The sequence below is a fragment of the Anoplophora glabripennis genome, unplaced genomic scaffold (genome assembly GCF_000390285.2).
Source record: "Anoplophora glabripennis isolate ALB-LARVAE unplaced genomic scaffold, Agla_2.0 scaffold4, whole genome shotgun sequence".
Taxonomy (NCBI): domain Eukaryota; kingdom Metazoa; phylum Arthropoda; class Insecta; order Coleoptera; family Cerambycidae; genus Anoplophora; species Anoplophora glabripennis.
In genome coordinates this window covers 2029444-2047305 of record NW_019416568.1, presented here as the reverse complement: position 1 = coordinate 2047305, position 17862 = coordinate 2029444, and the positions used below count along the sequence as shown (strand labels likewise).

Below are 17862 nucleotides of genomic sequence, written 5' to 3'. Positions count from 1 at the left end.
TTATACAAAAAAATGAATATACAGGTTTAGCTTACCTGTACCAACAAGAATCAATGGCATAGATTCTAAAGTTATTGTTGTATGCGATTACAGTTACATTTAATTTTTACTCAGTATCGTGTATTTATGCAGAAAACTGACTTGATTTTGAAATATGGATAGTTCTAAAATTAACAAGGGATTTGAGGGAGCAAAAAGGCTATTCCCTTTTAAAGTGGTTTTCAATCGAGGCCTAAATCTAATAAAAACTAAATTCGTCCCATCTGGCAGGACATTAGAGCTTGATCCACCCTCATCATTTTTATTAAGCCTGCAGTTATATCATTTAATCATGCACCAGACGAGTCTGTTCACCCAATACGGTCTGAATTTTTAGCTGAAGGACAAAAAACTGTCTATCATGTACGGCATATTTAAGCTACACCAGTTTACTTACAATACTGTTTCCCCAGTACTCATTATGATATGATATAAAGCAAATTACACTTATTTCTCAGTAAGGAATCTATCCTGTAATGACTATTATAACGTCTAATTAGCTATTGGTTTTGAAACGAATGTATCTCCATTGCTGCAACGCTTAGGAGTACATCTACCCAACTCGCGATTAATTTCGATTATCCCCAGCTCCCCAAGGAGCAGCGGAACAATCGAAACATCAAAATATATTAATCATCCGCCTCACATATATCACGTCTAACTGATTTCAAAACTGACTTCCGTTATTGCGCGCCTTGTCGTTTGTAACGTCAAAACCACAATACGGATAGTCGGCAATAGCGGTTCCCTACCCTAATGGGATTAGCGGGATCCGAGGCTGGGGGAAGAGAGTATATTTTATTTCTATTAACGAAATACCCCAGAGTGTGATTGCCGTTGGCGATGGCGGGGTGGAAATGCCACCTTGACCCTGAGGGACCGGCGTATCTTAAAAAATTATACCCCAGGCCCCACATCTATAAACTATAAGGCGGTTGCGGGGGCGGAATGTAAGTACTAATGGAGCTGCAGCAGATCCTGAGGTAATTTATGGCGGCAGGAAGGAGAGATTGACATGCAATGTACGATGCGGTAATTTGAGACGGAGAACTGTCGAAAAAAAACAAAGACAACAACTTATACATACGTACTATTGGCATTAGAAATCAGGTAAAGCGCATTTAGTTACAGTAATATATGGAAGTGCGTAATCAACTTTGAAAAGTGAAATTCCGTCGTTGTAAGGAATAAACCACGTCATTTTTTATTATGGAGATCTTCGCCAATAGCCCTACTAGAACCGTAAATTAAAAAATTATATTACTATAATATCAGAACATTAAACATTGTATTTACAATAAAATTAAATAACAGAAAAAAAAACAAAGTGATATATTTACCTAATAATTAACAACATTGTTCCTACTCGGTTTATGAATATTAAAAAATATGAAAAAATATAAAAACAAATTTTCATAAGGTACTTATCTATTTACATAATATAAAACAACGCCGCCAGTTTTTCGTTTGCCTCCACTTTTAACAAAATATTTGATCGGCACTAAGACTTTGCAATAGTTCTTTTTCTACCGTCATCACTGATAAGTTATTTAAGGAGGTTTATCGGGTACGGAGGTACATCTAAAGTCTAACGAGAGTTTCTGTAGATTCACTAGTGACTAAAGTAGTAAGCCTTTAGATTTGTCAACGTTGCACTTGGCTGTCTCGCTCGCCTCGTTCGGTTGCTCGCGTTCGATCATTCTGTTTGCTTGGACACCTGCAAATTTCAAATAATACGCTACGTCGAGACCGCGGCGTTGCCGCCATCACGCATATGGAAGATAAGTTAGTCAACGATAGTAGTTTGAAGGAGAATTATTATAAATTATGTATCTTACAAGTACCTAATCGATTTCTGCGAGCTATCATACAGTTCCTTAGATGTCGGTTTTCTATTTATACAAGTTGCTGTGGAAACTGTTCGTCAATTGTTGCGCATTCTAAGTGGAAAGACCAAAAAAATCTGCATTCTCATAAGACTTCGTACTAAATCGTGAAAAATCATTTTATTAATATCTCGTCTCTTAGGTATCCAAACTAGTCATAATTTTGTTTTAGGATTTTCTTCATATTAATAAGGTTATATCAATTTGTATGTTTCCGAAGATACCATTTTAAATTCCTTGTATAATATTTCTATAGTTTTTTGAACTTTTAAATTACGAAATTGTTCGTCTCTGTACAAAATATTAAGTTCGCTTTTCAACCTATCTATTTCAAAAACGTTTGGATACATTTGTAATAAACATATTCAAACGATTTTTCGGGAAATTTGTTTGCATATTTGGGGAATTTTGAGGAATCTATTAAAGCAAAAAAATTTAAATCGTGTAAATTCCCAAAACGAGTGGGGGATAATTAAGGGGACGCAACTTTTACCCCGTTTACTTGGTGGTCCAGTAATATTTTTCGCACAATTAAAAATATTTTTAAATTTTTCCTCTTTTCTTAATTCAGAAATTCTTTGACTAGTGATTTTAATTTGTTTAGAGCAGTATTTTACGTCATTACGACTTGAAAAAGGTGTTACAAGAGATAAAACAATATTGTGAGATAGTTTCATTATCAGCTACCTATGTAGGTATTTGATAATATAATAAGTATCTAGTAAATTTAGTCTTACTTTGTTCTGTTGTAAGTAAGTTGTTTTCTATTTATTTTAAATTAATCCTGCCTTGTTCTTATCCTTAAAGCTTTTGTACTACCCCTCACACTGACATCAGACATTACCCGCGTACTATGCGACGCGTACAATAACCACCACGAACTGAAACACTAAAACTATAAGCAACTTTGAGCCGGCCTCAGTTCCCTCTTGTTTTTTCCCTCCCCATCCTGTCTGCGAGATGCTCAGATCAAGAAAGTCCGCAGTAGAACTGACAAAGTCAGGGAGTTTAGTAGGGCAGGTACGTTATCTGCAGCATTATGTCGACGCTCAGTCAGAGAATCAGCTCCGGTGCTGGTCTGGTAACGTTTGTTATCAAAATCTGACATTTTCAAACATCCTTCATCCTTCATCATTTATCCTAATTCTCCCCAAAAACTTATATCGGGGAAATCGTGATGTAGATTGACGAAGATTCTACTCCGTGCTGCGTTGATACAGCCACTTTTTTTTTATTGAATTTATTTCGGGTACCGCGCGTATTTCCACACGTCACCTCGAGTGGGAAATTAAGATGACACTGCGAAAAAATTGGAATGCGTTCCGAAGGACGAGAATGGGGCCCAGATTCGAAACAAGTTGACACCGCGACTCGAATATGCTTTCCGTCGACGTACGTCCTGGGAATATATAAATATAAACCGCGAAATATTTTGGGCACGTACGAGTATCTGAATACGTCGGAAGCCGACTTTCCCGCCACCGAAGCCGCGAGGAAAGAGCTCCGTCGCGGTAATAGAATGTTTTTTTTATTCCGTTTGATATAAACAGGCTGTTTTCGAACAGGAGACTTATAGTGTGAAAACGGATATACGGGATGAACATACAGCGTGTAAAATTTAGACAATCGATTATATCGTTAATATATTAACTAAACTAAACCAACTCTAACACTTTTTCTCTTTGGCGATATTCTATGATTACTGCTACATCGAGTTCGTTGCAGTTTTTTTCCATTATCCTGTAGGGCGAAAACCGCCGCCTCCCGCCTTTCCCAATGTTGCCCTTTAAGGGTCAGGTCGGGTAAGTTTTTTATTACCAAATAAATAGAGAGATATCACCTCTCGAACTAAGGATAACAATAAATAGTTGGGTCCCACGATGCCTCCTTTGTTGATATTTTTCTGGCGCTGTAAATAAATTTGGGAGACTTATAAAGTTCGATAATAAATTTAGATACTTGGAATTACTCTTCGGCCGCAGCAAAAGAGGATATATGTATCTTTAAGTTGAACGGAGATAGTTTATAGATGAAATTTTGCTGCCCAATAACGGCTTCCCACACATAGACTTCGTCTTAATTTGAGTAAACAGGACCTTAGGAACTTGTTAAGTAAATACAGAATTTATTAGCGTATATTAAACACATTTGATTTAGTTGTACATGAGGTGTCAGTCAATTCTGTGTCACCGTAAAACTGTCCACATTTTTTGGGGTGGGTGCACCACCTCGAAACCGACGCCGGGGTCAACGGTCCCCAGTTTTCCATTCGAGGTGGATTAATTGACTTATTGATGAAATTATTTAGTCGATTAATTGGCTGGGCGCTCATTTTTTATTCATGCTCCGATAGAGGGGAGAACGGCCGGCAACAAAGGCAGAAAATTAATATATCATTCCGCTTTGATTGGCTGTGTGCTGCGAAAACACACTTGATAAATTGATTTGTGATGAACCGTGTCAACAGTCAGTCGGGGAGGTGAGAAAATATTTACCTGGTATTTGAATTGAATCCCAGAAGACGCGTAGACCCCTGGAAGCAATATTTGCGCCGTGGGAAGGTCGTATTAATCGTGTGTACGTTCAAAAATGATGATCCAGAGCTTCACAGCTTCTAATGAGTATCGCATGATTCATTACAATGGAATTTTGATGGCAAAGCGACCTAATTGTGTATTGGGGAGAGGTTAACTACAACAGAGACCACTATATGTATTAAAAAATAACAATTAGCAATACTGTAAGAGTATCTAAAGAAATTGCGTTCTATTTTTCAACATAACCAAGTCGCAAAGGCAGACTCTGCACCATTTCTTCTACATCTTCATTGGGAAAACTGCGCTGGTCATCTTTTGAGACGCTGGTGGATTTATATTGGCACATTCATAAGAAACCTATGAGGAAGCTGAAGATCGATGTGCGATTGAAATGACTAATTCACTCAATGAAGGTTTTGTTGCTTCATAACAACTCTTCCATACACTAGATAGTGGAATACACTAGACTAAAGGATTATTGGAAATCCTTCTTGGTCTAAGAATGCTTACTATACTCCGCCAATGATCAGGTGATCAGCAAATCAAACCCACGCTGGGTTGAAGCTGTTTGGTGGCTTTGATAAGGTTAGAAAGTCAGAACGATGTGACTCTAGCTTTGGTAGCTACGTGAAGAAGCTATCAATGTTGACGAACATAATAGAAAGATAAAACTGAGGAACTCTAAGATCTTAGAGATACACAATAGACCTATGGTTGAATGGTTTATCACCACCAATTGACTGACAATCTACGAAGTTCCAAGACGCTGGTATGTCTTCCATACTTTCTATGTCAAGATAAACCTCAGGTTTGTGGTATGGATTATGGACATTTCAAATACCCTCCTTCAGAAACATGTTGATTGACGTATTTGAGGAATACAACCTCGCAATATGAAAGCGTCGCACTGTGTTTTGACTACGACGGTAGTCTAGGATCAAGGCGGCTTTGGGGGGCCGCACTGCCATGATTAGCGACTCTCTTAATTAACGACGGTGCGCAGGTGGTCTTGCTACCTCGCGCTGCCTATTACCCTATCATAAACGATTACGGCGGAGCTATTGTTTGGCGGCGGAACACGGAGGGGGTTATCTGTGTCGGTTCGACAAAGGGATGAAGTCGATTAAGGCGAATTTAGCCGGAGTTCAAGCGGCGTTTATCTCGCTGCCGTTGAATTAGCGGGAATAGTTGGATGTGTGTATTCTACGGACGACAAGAGCGATGGGTTTATATAACCGCCTTTATCGGGGACACAAAAAAGATCGGTTTCGGGGGTTAAGTGATATCTAACTGTCAACTGAGCCATCACTTATAGTATTTAGGAATGTTGTTTACTGTGTCTTACTTGGGTACTTACCTATTATCAGAAATATACAGTTAATTTATGACTATATCAGCCATTATCATCATTTTTCTTGTTTGTAACAAAATACTGGCGTATATATTTGTGTAATCTTAGTTTTTATACATAATTAGTTGTATTGCTCATGATACATCGCCCTTTCATTTATTGAGAACGAATTTACTCAAATCGCTAGATGAAAAATAAAGCAGATACGTAAAAATATTCAGGTAGGTGATTTTTTGGGTTATTTTAAGAAGAAAAGTTAGTGTCCCATATGTACGAATAACAAACATTGTCCCGACAACCGCTGATAAAAACTGCACATTTTTACGTACACCGATTTGCGCAAGCACATGTAAACAGAGCTAGCCGAGCTATCTATGGGATCGGCGGTTCCAAAAATGTTTCAACATATTGTTGTGGTAAGTCAGCACGGTTTACTTTTTACAGACATTGAAATAAGATATTAATATTCTTGTGACATGTACATCAGTTGGTATAATACAGATTTTAATGCACACCATTTTGATTCCACATTTATGTTTCACAGTAAATAGTAATAAAAATTTCTACAATTTAAAATTGATTAATATATTGTTTTTTACACATAAAATACAAAATAAAACCCCAATAAATATAAGATAAGATAAATTAAACTTTTCGGCTGGTGTCTGCTTTTAATTAGAGGTTTGCTTTACGTAATAACACCCTTACGGCTTCACCCGCTAGTTTTTCACTGCGTGAGCCCCCACCGAATTGCACATAATCATAGGGGAGCCATGTTTTATGTGACAGCACCATGTTCATTGCGCGTATACACATCGAGTTCGTGTCCTATCGAGGCATTAAAAAAATATCGCTTCCTATGGCACACGTAATAGCGTTATTTGGTAGCGTTATCTTTGGCCATTTTCAGCATGCGAGCCTATTGAACTTGATGTTTCGGATTTAATTGATGTGTGGATTGGTTTCGTATAGCAGGATTATCTCGTCGGTGTCGACAGGCTAATAAGTCGGCTAGGGTCAGCGAGGAAACTTTTATTTTTTTGTAGCGGTGTTGCAAACAACGGATACAAGCTTTCTTAGGATCACAGTGACACAAAGTTCGATAGGTCTACCTCTAATAAAGGATGTTGGTGTTTATTGTAACAAAAATCGTTCTAATTATCTCGGAGGATAAAGTGTTTGTAGTATTTTCTTGTGTGTTTTATCTGATATTTGTATAAGTTTACTAAATTTGATCTTGCATTAGTTCAACAAATTTATTTAAATAGTACTGTATTTTGTTACAAATCACATCAGGCCTCCTGTCAATTGTAACATGCCAAGGTGTAATTGTAACAAGCTGCAAAAATTAGGAATGTTTAAAATAGTTCAAATGAGTCATACGCCTGTTTGTTTTAATCGGGCTGCTCTAAATATTCCTAAAAGAGCATAACAGTTGTATATTATACTGGATTCTGAGATAAATAACTAATATTTATTAAAGTGTATAACTCTGCCGTTGGCCTAGTTCATATTTTGCACAGATTATCTCGATTTACACGCATGGGTATGGGCATTTATAAAAAAAGCAAATCCTGAATAAATATCCAGCAGATAATAATTCTGTAACGCCCGTGAAATTGGACAAGGTCCTTCGCGACTTGCTGATAGATTAATTTGTTCCGTAAACAAGCAGTGACAGAATTAGTTGATGCAGAATTTATGGTCGAAAACTCATTACCTCGTTTGGCGCGGGGAAAATGCAATATGCGATTTTTTCGTCAAATGAATTTCACTCGATGGAAAAAATAGCGAGTGTTTTATTCTATGAACGATAATGTTGTGCAAATTGGTAGAAAATAAACAAAAAAGCAATTCGGATTGAGTGGAAAACAGAAGATAATCATGAAAATGTTGCTATAGTTATTATTTATACATTGTTTCATTTAGAAAAAATACATGAATCTACTGAACGTACTTTTCTTAAAACTAGCATAAATACGAATACATTAATTCCATTCATTTACCGGATAGATAATTATCGTTAGAAACCTCTATTGAATACCTTAACATCGATATGACGTTTCCAACAAAGCCCCCGTTGGAAGCTTAATTAGAATATATGATCGCTTTCCCGTCCGCCATAAACTTCGACTAGTTTGCGCGGAAATTTCGCCGCAACTGTCTTGGTTTCGCGTCCGCTCCCACTAATTTGAAATACAGCGTAATTACGGCCGATCCAAAAATACGTCGGGGGATCTAGCGGTGCATTGCAACCGCGGGATGCACCTGGGCTGCGGTCGGATGCAAAAATTTATTGGGCGAGTAAATCAGGCTTAGCGCACAGTTTAAGAGAGGCCATACTTTGGGAAGCCTCCGTATTTATTACTGGAACTGGGGGCCGTTGGAAATTTATTGACTACGTGACATCAATTTTAAGGGAAAATGTGCACAGAAGGGCACCCTGTGGATTAGCGGTGTCGTCCGTCTTATCCCATCCCAGTACAAGCCAAAAATATACGGTTTTTCTTTCAATAAAGGAAGCTGCTTCAGTTAACAAAGCAAGGAAGATGATACTCAAATACCTTAATCTATAATTTAACTTGAATACTATTTACAATATTCAGTAGACTTAAATAGAGGGTTATGACCCAAAACTCAGTAGATATGTGTAGCAGGTTCTGCCTTTTCGCACTGCTAAAGTGCCATTTGCATCATGGCCGTACCTAAAGCAGTAACTTTTGAGAGACCCGCTGTACGTCCTGCCTAGGGATCCACAGATTACATAATCAATACCTCCTCTATTATACGGCTCAATCTTATAACTGGGTCGATCTCAGGTCACAAGTCAACTGTTTAACAGTCGATTGTGAACCACAGGACGGTAGAGAAAGGGATTCTGGTTGTATAGGGGGCCGCTGGACCGGAATATTCACACAATACCGAGCAGTTCGGCGTTTATGGTTGGACTGCCTTGTATTGTTGAGATTACACAGCTAAGACGTGTTTCGTTTTGGTAATTCTGGACATCCTACGCCTTGTGGAGTCATAGACGAGCGTGATGGATTGATAAATGTAACTATGACAATCAACAAGACTAAAACAATGATTTCTCAGGGTTATTCCAGTGTCAAAATTTCCTTTATTTACCCATCTTTCGATCTTTCGTCGAGGTAATAAATATTCGCTTGTAGGCTTATGACATTTATTGACACTTCAGCTGGAAACTGACAGATGGATGGATTTCAAAAAGTCAACGTTTGTTTACATTTCACTTTTCTACAGTTCATCTAATCATCTATAACATTATTTATACATATTTACCAACGGCTGTTTTTCTTTCTTGCAGTTATTAACCCCGATATGTTTACTTTGTACGTAGCCAAGTGTATTTATCTGTTCTTTGATGCTTAATATCTGTAAATAATATTCACTTGATGTCGACATCTCCAACTTTATCCGTCTGAGAGGCACGTATTTATTCTCACAATATCTACTTAAGACTTTCGTCAACTTTTCAAAAGATCCGACAAACGACTTGGAAACTGGTCTTGTCGCGCCTCATTTATTGATCTAATCAAACAGGATAAGTTGAGGCACAATTATAAGTATAAGATGTAACAGAAATGACACAATCTGCCATAAAAGAAATTTTCTTTGCAACAGCTTAACGTTATGAATCGGCAAGCGAACAAACACTCAGTGGTTTCGTAGGCTTTTTTTAAACTTAAATTGTGCAAGGACGAAACTATATGAAAACTAATAAAATTTCAGCTGCAATGTACCGAAACACATTTATTTGCATTTTTTGAGGTAATTATATTTACAGAGGACGATGAGATGCCTTGCCTTTTGGGAATCTTCGTAGAGAATTTCCGACGCTGCTTGGCGCCCAACGTGGGGCCAGAAACCAATGGTTCCGTGAAAATAGTCTAATGTGCTCAGGCATTTATATTATTATTTAGTTCATATCCATACAGAAATGACGTTCTGAACACAATAACGCTTTCCCCGGATATCTCACAGGAGTAGTCTTCGGACGGGTGTCTCTCAGCAACAAGGCGTTCCCGTAATTGCCGAAGAGTGACGTTAATGTGGTGGTGAAATATTGCGATAATACCGGCGGCGTTCCGTCCGCGATTTATAATAAAAATTAATAACGCCTTGACGGCCCCAGAGGGTCCGGAATCCTTAAAAATACGTCTCCGCCATGACAGCCCTAAAAGGACGGATAAAGGCCGAATTATAAAGTCATTTGTAACGGAGTGCCTGAATATCTTAATCCTCGCAACACTGAGAGAAATTTCCACAAACACGAGGCCTGCGGTTCTAAGCTCTCCTTGACTATTGGTTTATTGTCTCTGTCTTGCATTAGGAATTTGGGAACAACGTACGTCTAAGATACGTACATACTGAAGATAGAGTGCTGGACAATGATTACGTCTTTGATTTATTGCGATGGCATAAAGAGTATAAGCCACGGCTTGGAATTGACAGTAGTGTTGCCATATGTACAGTAATTACCCTATTTGTACGATATTTTTTTTACAAGAACTTTATTACAAATTATTTATAACCTTTAGTAAAAACTAAAACGGTATTCTAAAATAAAATGAGTGGTAATTCTTAAGGAAAATAATGAATTATTTTCAAATAAATTAAATAAAAGCTTATATTAACTAAAAAGTGTTCAAACAAACCACCTGCTTGAACTTCACAATACTCTAATCTGTCGTAAAATTATTGATGAACATTTAAGAAAATTTCAGGAGTAACTGATCCTAAAATATTTCTAATTTTAAGCCGTAATTTGTCCAAATTTGCGGTCTTTCGTGTCGATGTTTGTAGAGAAGTTGCGTTAAATGACCCCATAAAAAGAAGTCGCAGGTTGTCAGATTTGGAGATCAAGGAGGCCAAGGTATGATACCTCTTGTGGAATAAGCCTTTCAGGAAAAGTTTATTCCAAATAATCTTGAACTGATTCTTTTTTAAGATGCGACGAACTGTACGACTTGGAATATCAAGTTTTTCGGAAATTTGGGAGGAAGAACACGGCTCACTTATTTCCACAAAAACACAGACATTAACCTCTTTTGATGAGGTTCCTGATTGCTACATTTCGTACACCGATTAACACAACCACGCTCCTCAAACTTATGAAAAATATTCAAAACAGTTCTAGCAGTGGGGACTGGTTCGTCGGGGTATGAAAATATAAATTGACCAACGACTTCCTCTGCACTTTCTGCACGATAATACCATTTAATAATATTAATTTTTTGTTCGACACTGTACACTATTTTTATTTTGTAATATTCCGTCTACCTCTTACCAAAAGTTTGAGTGGAATAAATATAAAACTAAACAAACAGTAAAGCGCTTTAGGTATTCGATCGGTTCACAAAAATACAACGGGGCACGTGCGCTCCCACCAACCAATTACGAGAGTCCGAGTCGGAGCCTCGATGATATATGTCATGTCCGACCCCTTCCACCCGAAGTTGATAGGGGAGATGTAATTTACTTAGTCTATGCGAAAGAATTACCTGGCCAGACCGGTATGTTTACAGAGTATGGTTGGGTAAAATATATGTATTTATACTTCTACTATTTCTTCTTTGTATTCTTCTTTTTTACATACATTTTATTACTTTCGGCTCAATTAATATCATTATGAGTTTTTTATCCAGACGTTGTCACTGAAGGTGTTCAAAGCTAATATGAAGTCAGTATTCTGTACTCCCAACCGCCTCAGTCTAGTTAATGCTGAATTCTCACCTTTCCGGATATTTCCAAGTAGACTCCCTTTATCTGGGACATGTGTCGTGTACTGTTTATTTACAAAAATATACCCTTTTTATTTACAATGATGTAAGGTCGGGCGGCAAGGTCGTCGGGTTCAGGTGGCGAACATGCCATTCCGTAATCAGTTGGCCTGTTCGAGAGGGAAATAAATTTTCGGGAAACGCTAAAAGAACAGAAGAGTTAATGGAGAAAATGGTAATTTTTCGCTGCGATAGCAGCTTTAAATAAAGTTCAAGCGGTGATACTTCTCTGTTGCTTACATTTAAATAATTAAGTCTGGTGGGATATGGCTCGCCTGGTTATAAGAGACGCCATTATTCTTGTTTGCTTGTCCCGACCGGAGATAAATCTCGCGCTGATGAGGTCTAATAACGCCGGAATCGTCGTCGTCAACAGTACAGGCGTTTTCATAAGCAAAAAAATATATTGAAATGAAATCAGATATGAGAGAACAAATAAAAATATAAATCAAAGGTCTATTTAAAAGACAAAGCAGTAAATATGATGGTTTGTAGTGGTTATTATTTATTGTTGTTAGTATTGAATCAGTATTAGGAATCATATTCGTTACCGATATCTAATAAAAGTTAAAATGTTAGAGTATTTATAAATAGTTATAGTATATGGTATAATATTAAGTAGAAAAAAATATGAAGGGTCAAAGATATGTCATAATTTGGTAAAATCAATGTGTCAAAGAAATGTCAAAAATTTAAAGTGTTATTCACATGGAATCAAGTAGTAAAGAGAAAAGTAACATAAGAGTAGAGAATAAGAAATATTTTGAAGTGGAATGTAAATGGAGATTGTTAAGAAACTATAATAGGATAGAAGTGTAAAGGTTAAGTGAAGTGAGGTGAGTGAAAAAGAAATAAAAACGGCAAGTAAAAAGAAAGCAGAACGAGATATGTGAAGGAACCTTAACAGAGGAAAACCCAAAATCAAGGTAGTGAGAAAAAAATAATAATTATTGATTAGTTACAAGAATTTGGAGATAGAGACGTCAAATAATATAGAAAGATATTAAAAGAACCCGGAAGACAAATCAAAGCAGCAGAAAGAAAACGAACTATCCATATCAGCAGCAAAGAGAAAGCGGAAAGCCAGCAGCCAAGAGGAAGAAAGACGATCCCAGGCGAGGTCCAGGAAACTAGACAAATAAGAGGCCAGAGGAGCAGTATTAGTGGCAGGTTACCAAAAAATTAATCAGAAAACGGTGTAGCAGATAGGATCCAAACATCTACTGAAACCGGAAAGGAAAGGAAACAAATAAAAACCGGTATATAAAAAGAAAAGGTACCTTTCTTTCTTTCTTTCAATTGTTGTATACAAATAGTGCACAGACTAACAGTAAATTCCGTTTAAAAACTTGCTATATTTAGAATCAATCAGCTGAAACAAATTTAAGTCAGACATATATCAAACATCATAAAACTATTTGGCCAATTATTTAAATTTATAGATCATAAGAGTAGATATAAAGAGGAACACATTAAAACAAGAAATTATACGAGTAAATATAAATTAAATCCAAAAAGGCAACCAGTAATACAGATCGAAATAAATTCTTGTTTTAAGTGGTCAAAACATTGTAAGAACTTCAAAATATTTGACAATTTGTGTGACATTTCTCAATTGAAATATTGATAGACCATATTAAATACCAGATTGATGTTAATAAATTAATTTAAACCTCTATTGTTTTTGAGTTGTTAGTTTGCATGGTTTCTGGAAGAATACTAGTTTGAAGTGAACCAACTCCTGACCAGGGTCTACAGCTAGCAGGGCAAAGTATACAACCAACACTACACTAAAAATTGAAATTACAGGTTACACTCTCATATAAACACATAGAAAAATTATCACATAACTACACCATAACAATATATTTAGTTTTACGTAGGATGTAACGCTAATTATGTATTTTGATAAGTCTGTTGATAGTTTTTTACAATGTCTCCCTCAAAATAAGTAGTGAAAACGGAGCGCCGGAAAACACACGGAAGCCGTGCATATATTTGCACCAGAAAAGAACAATTTTTGCAAGAAATACCACTAGAGCCCAGAAAATTGAAAAACGACAAGGTGCGTGTCGAATATTTCATGCAAATCTGTCATAAAAAGATTTAAAGAGAATGAGAAATGACTCTATTCCCCAAAATCCGCAGATACTTCCGCATCTCCTTGCCGAACTTTGATTTTATGCAACTGGTAAATGATTCAAGCAGAAAGCCCGCCCGAAAACCCGACACGCACTTAAAAACAGACCCGAGCAATAAAAAATTGATATCGACTGGCACCTTTGGCCGTCGCTAGCCGAAAAAACGGGCACCCCGAAAATGGAGAAACATCAATCATTTACCGGAACATATCCGCTCGCGGTTTGCATACAAATTCACAATTACTTAAAATGGGTTCTCTTCGGCCACCATTCACGGCAGAGTTGCTCAAAGAAAAATGCCCCGGTATCCGGAAAATGGATGCCTAAACTGAAAGCCGAAAGTCATAAATCAGCAATGGACCCGGACGGAACACATGTCTGCAAATATATTGGCGGCCGACGTTCAGACGTTTCGGAATTTATTTTTTCACGAGCTGCGGTACGCCGAGAGACAGTCTCGAGCTAGAAATTTAAGAACCACTGCAAAATACTGACACAAAGTTAGTATCGATCGAAAGATTCAAACAATTGTGATACTGTTGCCTCCTTCAGAAGAAGTTCAAGATTCTCCAGGTCATATGCAAAAGCCCAAAAGCAATAAAACGCAAATAAGCACACCTGTCTATGTTTGTCACCGTTTTGGTTTGCATTGACGGGACTTACAAAATATTCTGTCACAAATTTTCCAATGTAATAAAAAAAAGCTAGCATCGAGTCCAAATTAAGTCCTTCTTGCGCTCAAACCCGGCGAATTAGTCATCCTCGGCCCATTTCCATGACTGGCCCCTGCAATCAAAGCTGCCAAGTTTAAATTTCCACCCTTAAAACAGCCGTCCCCCGAAACATTTCATTAAAAAATTGCGGCACGTGTCTCATAGGGTCGACGGAACGGGCTTTTAATCTTTTTGGCAGGACAATGTGTCTTCAGTGAATTTTAATTCATTAAATCGTCAGTCCCCCAACGTTGTGCTCTGGGGCGAACAACATTTCGTCTAATTATGAAAAATGATACTATTTATGTAAGGTTAAGCGGAAGTAAGCAATTAGCTGCGATTTTCTACGTTTTCAGGGTGATTTGTAGCAATCAGTCTAAGAGGTTAAGTTATGGTGAACGAGCAGGCCATTCCAAAGCTTTCTCTTTGGAATTTAAACTACTCGAATGAACGTTGGTTTAATTAACATTGTTCATTTCTAGGTAAGAAATATGTCGTTAAATTAAACCAAAAAAACAAGGGCAAAAGGTCCATTAAGCGAATAAAACTCTCCTTATTGCTGACAAGTTCCGTAATCCAGTTGGCAAATTCTTGTATTTTTGTGTTTAATTCAAATCAGCTAGATATGCATTAAAAATGGTATTGCCAAATATAAGACGAAAATTTTCCTGGAAATGTCGTATTTAACGCTTCATTATATCCATTTCGAATATTTCTCCGCGAATCCCCGAAAAAAATTTTAAACAACTGAAATTAAAGGCAAATATTGCCACTGGTCCAACAACAGGAGCAAGGCTGATACGACAATTGCGACCTTGTAAGTTTTAATAAAAGAGATACAGGTCGACAGGTTGTTTGCCTTTTTTATGTAGTTCTTAATTCCATAATTTTGTGTGCTTTATGGAAAATCCTTCGCGAAGCCCTTAAAGTCAAGGTTGTTTGTGTCACAGGCCAAAAAAATATATATTTGAGGAACTCGTGTTCCAATAACAGGATTGTATTGTTAGCAATAACAAGAATGGGAATTATTGCGATATGCGAGGGACATATTAAACACAATGTAAAAGTTTTGTTCACCATTTCGTTGCTAATATATTTGTGTATAATTTCGACAAGAATTTCTATCACTACAAACTAAAAACGTTAAAAAATTAACCAGGTCCTAGAAGAACAGCAATTATTAAAATGTCCTGTTATAAAAGTTTTTAATAGAATAATGTTTTGTGAACAGCATAATTTTGGATCAATTTAAATATGTACTACATTAGAAAACACCCTGTGCAGCAGAAAATCCGTTGCTCCATAGCTGCGTATAGATAATTGAAATATTATATCACCAATAAATTTACTGATCACTGAAATTTTATTTTTGATTTAATATCTATAGAGCCAAGCAAATATGTCTGGCGCTATTTTATTTATTTAATTGCAATATACGTATTTTGTTATATTTAAAACGTTTGCGAAAATATTTTATGAAATATTTATTGATAAGGACATGAAACATGCATTAAAAATTGCCAATAAAATTGTTAAATCATCATGTTACGTCATACAACAATTACTCTCCCGATTAAAATGAATTACACCCGAAATAATTCGTAAGCAGTATCAGCATAGGTACCTACTATTAAACTAATATACAGGGTGTCCCAAAAAGATTAATTGAACACCGTGTAACTTTTAAACGAAGCATTTTTTGACTAAGTTGACTTAAATTCGTTCGCTTTTACCTTAGCAGTCTGCGATTGCTGTGTGACACAGACAATTTGAATAATTTAATACTTAACATTTAATCGAACGACTACAATTTTACCTGAGTTTTGAATCTCCAGGTACGAATCCAATAAACTTGTCCGTTCTATTCGCGATCTAGCCGTTTTACGGCCGCAGTTACAGCTCGACTCGAGCTCAAAAACTGGCTCGGAATTGCCGGGTCTTTATGAACTCTTATGGGATTAGCCGTTTGCCCCCTTCCCCCTAGAGCTCCTAAGAGTTTTGTAGTTTATTTACTTATAAAAAGAGGCTAGCAGCTTCGACCCTTATGGGGTAGTAAACGTTTACACTTTAAGTTAACTTCAACCTGGTTTTTTGCCAATGTGGGGAGTTAACTTGGGAACGAGCGAAAAGTAAGTTTTATGTTTAAACAACGGAGGAAATGTGCAACTTGTTATATAATAAGACGTTTCCTGGGATACAACACCCAGCTAATGGTTTAATTTTACTAAAATGGGCGTCACAAAAACTGGACAGTTCGTGCTCTTGTTAATTATTTCTTGTCAAAGCTGTTCGCAAAGTTTTTAGTAAATATGAACAAGAAAATAATAAAACGTGTATCTTGTTATTTAAAGATTCGATTTTCAACTTTGTTTCTGTTATTTCTAGGATGATGCAGGCAACACAATGTTGACGACTTGTTGTGTCTGTGTCGATTTGTTACTGTCACGGAATGCGTTTCTCTTTTAAGCACCTTCAAATCTATACCTACTTAAACAAGGAATTTATACTGGATAAATGAGATGTATGCCCAGCTGTTAGTTATTTAATTAAATCTAAATTCGATTTGAACAAGTCTCGGTAGCAGTTCGGATACCGCTTTAATTAATAGTTGCATTGGTCCCAAATATAAATTAAATGGTGATTACTTAATCACGCTGTCCACCGAAATGGCCTTAACTTCGTAACTGTTAACTGCTATTAATTGGGAGATAGTTACACGGTAATAACTGATAATGGTTAATCTGAGGGCGGTAAGTTGTGTTAAAGATATTATTTGTATGTAGAAAATAACCTGATATCGTTTTCTTGCAACAGCATCGTGTTCTCCAGACAAAAAGTAGGTTCTAACCATACAAACTCTTTCTTGATTCGTATATTTGCCTTTTCATAATATTACACAGAAACTTGAAAATGGAAACACTCTATAGTGTCACTAAGTACTGAAATTAATAACTATAACTATAACACAAACAAACATACAAACTAACGAACATAAAAATGCACAGTATAACACATTTTAAGTGGAATGTTTTTTCGAGAGTTTATTTATTTTACGTTTCAGACATTTGAATTTATTTTCAGTATTAGCGATTTTTTTTCATTTAAATTGTGATTTCTAAATTCTACACCCCTTCAATTTAATAAAACAATATTCGTTCCACACCATATAATTTTATATCCCAAATAAAAAAAATAATCTATGAGATTATAAATAAATGAAATAAATAGATAATATATCCACGAAACTGCTATTTTAATATTCTCTTTCGCGTAAAATAATAAATTTTAATCGTAAGATCAATAATTTAATTAGAAATATTATGAACAATAATATTGACTAAATAATGACCATGAAAACTTGAGTCTAAAGTCTAAAATTTTTATCAGACTT

At 36.4% G+C, this 17862-nt stretch overlaps 1 protein-coding gene across 1 annotated transcript in view; it reads right to left on the bottom strand.

Moving 5' to 3' along the window:
• The window catches only part of LOC108917477 (discoidin domain-containing receptor 2-like), a 109910-nt gene that overhangs the window by 58077 nt on the left and 33971 nt on the right, over nt 1-17862 (bottom strand). The gene's annotated exons all lie outside the window — the stretch shown is intronic.